Here is a 9,574-nt window from a genome sequence, read left to right as displayed (position 1 = left end):
TTCACCATTTTGCTTTCCCTTCATTTCAGGTGGTCAACTTCAGTCAGGAAACAGATGGTCGTCAATATGTCAGACAATATGTCAGAATAATATGTCAGGTCTGACAATATGTCAGAAGGTCAATAATAGCCAAACAGTACATGATAATATCCATGTCATTTACCTCACTTCATCTCAGCATGTAGGCATTTTATCAACTCGCATCATCACAAGAAGAAGGTTGACTACATACAGTACAATAAGACATTTGAGAGAGAAGCCATATTCACATAACTTTTATTATAGGATATTGTTATAATCTATTTTATTAGTAGTTGTTGTTGTCAATCTCTTACTGTGCCTAATTTATAAATTAAACCATCATGGGTATGTATTATAGGAAATAACATAATATATATGGGGTTCAGTACTATCTGGAGTCTCAGGCACCCACTGGGGGTCTTGGAATCTATCCCCCATAGACAAGTGGGAGAAATACTGTATTCTAAAATTTATTGTGATGGTGGTGGCACAACACTGTGAATATATTAAAAATCATTGAATGTTATACTTTGAAAGCCAATAGTACATGCGTTTTATGTTGTGTGACGATAGATCAACAGAGTTGTTTAATTAATGTCAAATGACAATTAATTATTAATCAAGGCCTTACATTTCTAAATCAATAAGTGGTTTTTTAAATCTTCTGTTTGTATTAAAGTGATTTGAAGATAAAGAAATAGAAATAACAGCACTTGTCTGTGAAGGGTACGATAGATGGGGTCACAACGGAAGGGTATGAAGAGTCATATGCCTCTTTAGAATTTTACTACAAGAGAGGACATTTAGAGCAAAAGAAAACTCTGTTCAAACAGGTCCTCAGTGTGAAAACACACCTAGGGTAATGAGTAACAACTGTATAAAATCTTCAATTTTCCTAAGATTTCCTATTTTTTAAAACTCATATTCATCCTTTTATCTTTTCTAACATTACAAAGCATACTATGAACTCATAACTGTTGAGAACTACTAGACTAGTCTGGTCATGTCATGATACCCCTAAGAGATACTGCATTTCTGACCCTGAATCCCATCCAGGACCGTATCAATCTCCAAGGCCAAGTCGAAGACTCTGGAACCCCAAGTGCCACCAACTCTGGATTTCCCAGTCCTGGTCTCCAGCTATCTACTCAGATAACAGGACTCAAATTCATTTTTTTGCTGCTGCCAATTATTTACCTGACCTATGACCCAAACTATAGCTTCTCCTTCAACATTGCATTTTGTTCTCCAGAATGAAATTCCTCTGTCGACAGCAATTGCTGGGGCAATACTTCCGGCCCAGGAGCAGGTATAATTGCTTATCCAACCCCCACCACAATCTCCATCCCATCTTAAATAAATAATCATTCCAAGAAGAATGATTAGTTCTTCTAATATGGTCACCAAGTTCTAAGTACATAGGAATGACATTCCTTTGCTCACTAGTTAAGCTCCAAAATTCTCGGCTACCTTGGACTGTTTTTATTGCTCACAGTCAATCAGTGAGTTAATGACTGTGGCAGTTATTTCTTCCGTTTGGCAGTACTCAGATCTCTTCTACTACCAGTCACATAGAATAATTGCATTTCTCTATCCTATGAAGTGAGGCAAGACCATGTTATTTCCTTAAGTCCATAAAATGGTAGCAAAAGTTACCTTGTAATAGAATGATTTAATTGATAGTGCTTGAGTTTCTAGCTCATTCTTCTCCTGTCACAGTGATCATAAAAGTACTTGTTGATATAGATGAGTCATAAAATCAAAGAATCTCATAATGCTAAGCCAATGCATGTAGGACAACTACCCCAAAGAGTCACCTAAATTTGCAAAGTGCCTAAACAAGAAATACATCTATGTTGTATCAGGCACCTGAGACTTCAGGTTTGCTTGCTAATGAAGCATAACTTGGACTATCCTAACTGATATAGTCACCAAATTCCAACTGAATATATGAAAGTATATTTATTGTATCTGTCAGTGATGATGAAAAACTAGAAACAATTCCAATATCATCAACAAAGAATTGGTTAAACAAATTATGGTACAATAGAATAGTGTGCAGTCACTGGGAGGAAACACACAACAACATCAAAAGATGTCCAAGCACTTTTCTAAATAAGACATCCGGATGGCCAACAGACACATGAAAAGATGCTCAATGTCACTCCTCATCATGGAATTACAAATCAAAACCACTCTGAGATACCACCTCAAGCCAGTCAGAGTGGCCTAAATGAACAAATCAGGAGACTATAGATGCTGGAGAGGATGTGGAGAAATGGGAACCCTCTTGCACTGTTGGTGGGAATGCAAACTGGTGCAGCTGCTCTGGAAAACAATGTGGAGGTTCTTCAAAAAATTAAAAATAGATCTACCCTATGACCCAGCAATAGCACTGCTAGGAATTTACCCAAGGGATACAGGAATGATGATGCATAGGGGCACTTGTACCCCAATGTTTATAGCAGCACTTTCAACAATAGCCAAATTATGGAAAGAGCCTAAATGCCCATCAAGTGACGAATGGATGAAAAAGATATGGTTTATATACAGAATGGAACACTACTTGACAATGAGAAAGAATGAAATGTGGCCTTTTGCAGCAACGTGGATAGAACTGGAGGGTATTATGCTAAGAGAAATAAGTCAGGCAGAGAAAGACAGATACCATGTTTTCATTCATATGTGGATCCTGAGAAACTTAACAGAAGACCAGGAGGGAGGGAAAGGGGGGGAAATAAAGTTACAGAGAGGGAAGGAGGCAAACCATAAGAGACTCTTAAGTACTGAGAACAAACTGAGGGTTGATGGGGGGTGTAGGACAGGGGAAAGTGGGTGGTGGGCATTGAGGAGGGCACCTGTTGGGATGAGCACTGAGTGTTGTATGGAAACCAATTTGATAATAAATTATATATAATATTTAAAAAATTAAATAAATAAATAAATAAATAAATAAAAGGTGTCCAAGATATACTCTTAAAATGAAAAAAAGTCAGTCACAAAGCATCATATATAATGTAAAAATTTTTATGAAAAGAAAATATATGTACATGTATACATATAAATAAAATCTGTACATGTAACATGGATGTAGGCTATATTCTATTCATGCTACTATATGCGAAGATAGATCTGTAAGAATATTTTACAAGGTAAATAGAATTATAGGACATTTTTGCTCTTTAGTTAAACACTTCTGCATTGTTGGAATTTTTTTTTTGAGGATCACAGTTTACTTTTAAAAACACAAAACATATATAAGTTTTTAAGTAAGCTCTATGCCCAGCACAGGGCTTGAACTCACAACCCTGAGATCAAGAGTTGCATGTTCTACTGACTGAGCTAACCAAGGGCCCTATAATGTTTTTAATATAACATTCATGTTTGCCCACCTTTCTATTATCTCACCACCTTCAAGAGGTAACACATCTCCCATAGGTTTCAAAAAAAAAAAAAAAACCCAGGGGGACCAGGGTGGCTCAGTCTGTTGAGGGTCCCACTTCAGCTCAGGTCATGATCTCACAGTTCCTGGGTTCAAGCCCCATGTCAGACTCTGTGCTGATAGCTTGGAGCCTGGAGCCTGCTTCAGATTGTGTCTCCCTCTCTCTCTGCCCCTCCCCAACTTGCACTCTGCACTCTCTCTCCCTCTCTCTAAAGTAAATAAACATTAACAATTTTTTTTTTTTTAAATCTAGGTAAGAATATAGTGTTTTGGTTTGTTTTTTTTTTTTCATTCCATTTGTTTAAAAATACCTATTCACCAGCAGAACAGATACAAAGTTCTACTTGTTTATTTCCATGCCTGAATTCTATGAGACAATTCAAAATTACTTTGATACATTATACTTAATGCTTTCAATGCCACCTTATTTAGTTGTTGTGTTGGTCTTCTCGAGAATTCTTCTTTGCTAGACTACATGAAATATATGCATTCCTGTTTGCTTTTGGCATCCAACATTGCAATGCTTCTGGTTAATGTTTTAATTAGGCATCACTTCAAGCAAGGGAGGAATTCACTACACAGCAGATAGTTCATTGTGTCCAAAGAATGTTTAAAAATGTAAATTTTTAACAAAATACTAGAATAGATTTTTTAAAGGATAATTGACTCATTTAATTCTCTGTGTCACGTTGATTTGCCACGTTTATGCAGTAGTTCTCTTTTATTAAGAATTAGTATTCTCAATTACTGTCAATTTAGCAAATAGCAGAAATAAATTTCACTTTATGTACTTCATTGGCAATGGTGTTTTCAGTATTTCAATATAAAAATAACAGGTAAGGGCCTTATTTAAGCTACTAACCATGTAATAAATGCAAATTGAGAAGGGGATCCTTAATGGGACAGAAAAATTTGTTTACTTGTCCATATCGGTCTAACCAGTGAAGTATTTGGTGATGTTTCTCAACCTAGAGTCCCAAGAACAGGCTCTACAGTCAAACTGCCTGATTCAAATTCCAGCTCTGCCACTCACTGACCACATGACCTCAGGCGAACTACTTCATTTCTTTATCTGCAAAATGGGGGTAATAAGAGTACCTAATCACAGGGTTAGGTGGCAGCTTAAATGAGAAAATCCAGACAGAGCAGTTAGCATGGCACCTATCATTTGGCAACAACTCGATAATTGTTACCTGCTGCTAGTTAGTATAGTTTATAATGACATTGATATTGAAATTGCTGATGCTTTGTTTTGTTATATGTTGATTTTTTTTTCCATTGGAATATATCTCTTGGTGGTAGTGTCCATCCAGCAAGAAACTAACAATGTGAGTAAAAATCCCAATTTTCTTACCCAAGTTTTATTTTTTGGTTTGTTTGACTTAGACAAATAAAGTTTACAGTGACCCTAATAGAAAAATCAAGACTTGAGTATCTGGCTAATTGTTTAGAGACAGTGCTAAAGATTCATTTTACTTAGAAAAGTTGACTTTACTTTTGGTTTATTAAAGAAATGCAGTAACAGGGATCAAAATTTAACGAGACAATAAGAACTTTAATAAGTCTTTAAAATTCTTAAGAATTATGGCACCTGTGATGATCCTGATATACCCAACATCTTTTAAAACTTACTGTAATATTGTATTTGTAAATTCGTGGCCATTTAGAAAATTACATCAGCTCTAAAATGTCCACAATCAGCAGCAATCTTTCCAGGAAATCCACTTTATTCATATTTTTTCCTTCAAAGTGTGCATTCTTTTTCTGTTCCATCACACCTTAATGACTAGCAGACATGTTTTCATAAATTTTAACAAAATGAGTTTAAAGGACATTATAGTCTCTGAAGGGAAAATTCTGTAAATCATTGTCTCAAACTGATCCTTGCGAGTCTTCTCATTAGTTAATGAGAAAAGAACAGCCATGGACTGAATACCTAAATGATGACTCCGTACCAAGTGAAGACCAGTGATATCATGGCATGCTGTACAAAGATTTCTTTATAGTCCAACTTGTAAACATGGTGACAAAATTAATGACAAAATATGTCATATTATAGACATAGAAAGCTCCAAAGAGCCTGCCCTTTAATGGTCAGTATTCACATAACAACTAACAATTTGTTTCCAGCAAAACCTCCTCCATCACATTAAATTAATGTCACTAATCTATATTTTACTGGTTTTGTAGTTTGTACATGTGTGTTAGTTTTTTTGGTCGTGTAAGAACCATAAGCATTGGGAATTTGTTTATTTGTTTGCTTATTTATGTATTTATATATTTATGTATTTATATATGTATGTATGTATTTTAGCATTGGGAATTTAAACCTAGTTTAATATTTATACGCCTTTAAATTAAAAAATAAATTTTCAACACTAAAAAACACTGAATTTGAATTTTTTAATCGATATTTGAGGATTTTTAAAAGACTAGTAGTGGGGATCCTGGGTGGTTCAGTTAGTTAAGCATCTGACTCTTCATCTTAGCTGAGGTCTTGATCTGACGGTTTGTGAGTCTGAGCCCTACTTTGGGCTCTGGGCTGACAGCACAAAGCCTACCTGGGATTCTCTCTCCCTCTCTCTGATCACCCCCCCACCCAGCTCACTCTTCCTCTGTCTCTCTCTCAAAATAAATAAACTTTTTTAAAAAATTCTAGTAGTTAATTTGTCTTAAAGAAAATGAAAATATAAGTTCCATTAATTCTAACATTTTCTTCCTGATGTTTTAGTTGAATCTAATATTAAAATACACATAAGATGGGGCACCTGGGTGGTTCAGTTGGTTAAAAGTCTGACTTCAGCTCAGATCATGATCTCGCGGTTTGTGAGTTCGAGCCCCACGTCGGGCTTTGTGCTGACAGCTCAGAGCCTGGAGCCTGCTTCGATTCTGTGTCTCCCACTCCCATTCTGTGTCTGACCTGCCCCCACTCATGCTTTGTGTGTGTGTGTGTGTGTGTGTGTGTGTGTCTCTCTCTCTCTCAAAAATAAATAAACATTAAAAAAATTACGCATTCATAGTACATATACCACCAAGTTGAGGGTTGAACATGCATTTGTACATTGTTAGCCATGGTGGAAACTAGTAAGTGAAGCAAATGGGAAGAATGTCTGCTTTCCTCTTTCTTTTCTTTTCTTTTTTTTTAAATCTTTTTTAACCTTTATTTATTTTTGAGACAGAGCATAAACGGGGGAGGGTCAGAGAGAGGGAGACACAGAATATGAAACAGGCTCCAAGCTCTGAGCTGTCAGCACAGAGCCTGACATGGGGCTTGAACTCACGGATTGCGAGATCATGACCTGAGCCAAAGTCAGACGTTTAACCGACTGAGCCACCCAGGTGCCCCTGCTTTCCTCTTTCTTTAGAGATGTAATTACAGCAGAAATTTGTCAAGTAGAATGTCTCTAGAAATTACAATTATTTAAACAAATTTAACTTTTGAAAGTGTTCCTCCCATCATTTAAACATAAGTGATCATAACCATAGTTATATATTTGTCTTGTTTAGAATAAACCTTGTTTATACTTTTTAAAATGTATAAAATTTTGAATGCGATCCAAAAGGCTACAGTTTCACAAAACTGATGGCCTGTTTTCTTAGCCTAAAATATTATTGGCCACACCTAATATAGCATATCTAATGTTCAATAATTAAAAGTTTTTCATAAGTTTATTTTTATTTATTTTGAGAGAGAGAGAGAGCGCACACGGTGGAGAAACAGGGAGAGAGGGAGGCAGAATCCCAAGCAGAATCCCAAGCAGACCCCAGTGCGGGGCTCAAACTCACAAACTGTGAGATCATGACCTGAGCTAAAGTCAAGAGTTGGATGCCTAACCAACTGAGCCACCCAGGCACTCCAAGAATTAAAAGTTTTGACCACAACAGTTTTATAAGAAATTTAATACAGAGACTCTTTATTTTAATGCTGAGGTCTCATCTTTTATTTTTTAATTTTTTTAATGTTTTTATTTATTTTTGAGGAAGAGAGAACGTGAGTGGGGGAGGGGCAGAGAGAGAGGGAGACACAGAATCTGAAGTAGGCTCGTCTCTGAGCTGTCAGCACAGAGCCCAATGTGGGGCTCGAACTCACGGACTATGAGATCATGACCTGAACTGAAGTCGGACGTTTAACTGACTGAGCCACCCAGGCGCCCCTCACCTTTTTATCTTTAGTAAGAATGACTTCCTAAAGTCATTACTACATCTTACTAAAATAAGATATTTGAGTATTATGAGTGAAGAACAACAAAGCATCACCATGTTTTTAGAAATATTTGTGTGAATATGTATATATATATGTACATATATATCAATGCAGTATGTTCCTTCTCAAAAAGAGACGAATTAACAAAAATTTTACATTAATAATGTTTCTGATATTCAAAGTAATTTGTAATAGCTATGCATTCACAAAATTTCCCAAAGATTGAATAATCGTTAATTTTTAATTCCAGCAAATCACAGAAACCTTCCTTTCTTCTGGCTGTGACAAATTTACAACAAAGTGACATTTTATCATGGGTTTCTTTTTTTATTCCTTCCTTTTTTTTTATTCCTTCCTTTTTTTTTTTTTTGCTAGTAACTGTAATCACAATTAAAAAACATATCAATAAAATTGTTGTAACAGCATCTTTAAAGATGTTTTTAAATGTTTATTTATTTATTTTGAGAGAGAAAGAGAGTGAGCACAAGTGGGGGAGGGGCAGAGAGAGAGGGAGAGAAAGGATCCCAAGCAGGCTCTGCACAGGGCCCAAATTGGGGCTTGATCCTATGAACTGTGAAATCATGACCTGAGCCGAGATCAACAATTGGACGCTTGACTGACTGAGCCACCCAGACCCCCCTAAGGATTTTTTACTCTCATTTCTCCTACCCCTACAACCCTTTCTCAACTTTATTATCACTATAAAAACAAATCGCAAGGCCATTTATGATGCACTTAGAACATTCTGTAACTTTATATATGGTTTTTTACCAATTATGTCTAATTTAATCTTGTCTTTTTTTTTTTAATTTTTTTTAACGTTTATTTATTTTTGAGACAGAGAGAGACAGAGAATGAATGGGGGAGGGGCAGAGAGAGAGAGGGAGACACAGAATCGGAAGCAGGCTCCAGGCTCTGAGCTGTCAGCCCAGAGCCCCACGCGGGGCTTGAACTCATGGAGTGTGAGATCGTGACCTGAGCTGAAGTCGGACGCTTAACCGACTGAGCCACCCAGGCGCCCCTTTAATCTTGTCTTAAGAGCACTCGTTACTGCATTCAGCCATTCATCGCAAAGCACCGTTCCAAGTTAGGGAGATCCACAGTGACTATGACACCTTACCTTCCATTCTCACGGTCATGCTGTCTCAATAAAAATAATAATCACCACTTACTGAGCACTTAATTAGACAAACTTCGCAGTGAGGTGTTTTGTTTTGTCTGTTTTGTTTTGTTTTGTTTTGTTTTGTTTTGTTTTGTTTGAGAGAGAAAGAGTGTGTGTGGGAGAGAGGGGCAGAGGGCAGAGGAAGAGAGAAAGAGAATCCCAAGCAGGCCCTATGCTCACCACAGAGCTTGACACAGGGCTCGATCACATGACCCTGGGGTCGTGACCTGAGCTAAAATCAAGAGTCAAATGTTCAACCAACTGAGCCACCCAGGCACCCCCAGTGAGATGTTTTTAATAGAAATGTCCATTTAATTCTCACAAATTGACCGTGTAGGTAACAGACAATATTGTAGAGTTCCACTCAACTTCTAGCTCTGCCATTTACACATTTACATGTGTTCCTTGGGTGTGAAACTTAACCTCAACTTAACCAGGCCTCAATTTCATTTCTTTCTTGCTTGCTTTTTTTTTTTTTTTTTTTTTTTTTTTTGGAAAATTGGGATAATCATAGTATCTTCCCTTTAGCTATAAATTAGGAATCATACTAGTAGCTAGCACAGGATTTCTTGTGAATATTACATTCATTAATGTATATAAAGTAGGTAGAACAATGTCTGAGTCAATAAATATAAGCCATTATAGTTGCTGTTTTATCAGTGAGGAATTTGATGGATTTAAGTTACCTGACATAAATGATACAACAATCGAGAGACTACAGAGGAGCTCGAAAGACTGGCCTGAC

This window comes from Panthera leo, chromosome B4, assembly GCF_018350215.1.
Source record: "Panthera leo isolate Ple1 chromosome B4, P.leo_Ple1_pat1.1, whole genome shotgun sequence".
Taxonomy (NCBI): domain Eukaryota; kingdom Metazoa; phylum Chordata; class Mammalia; order Carnivora; family Felidae; genus Panthera; species Panthera leo.
Note: the sequence above shows the minus strand (reverse complement) of the source record.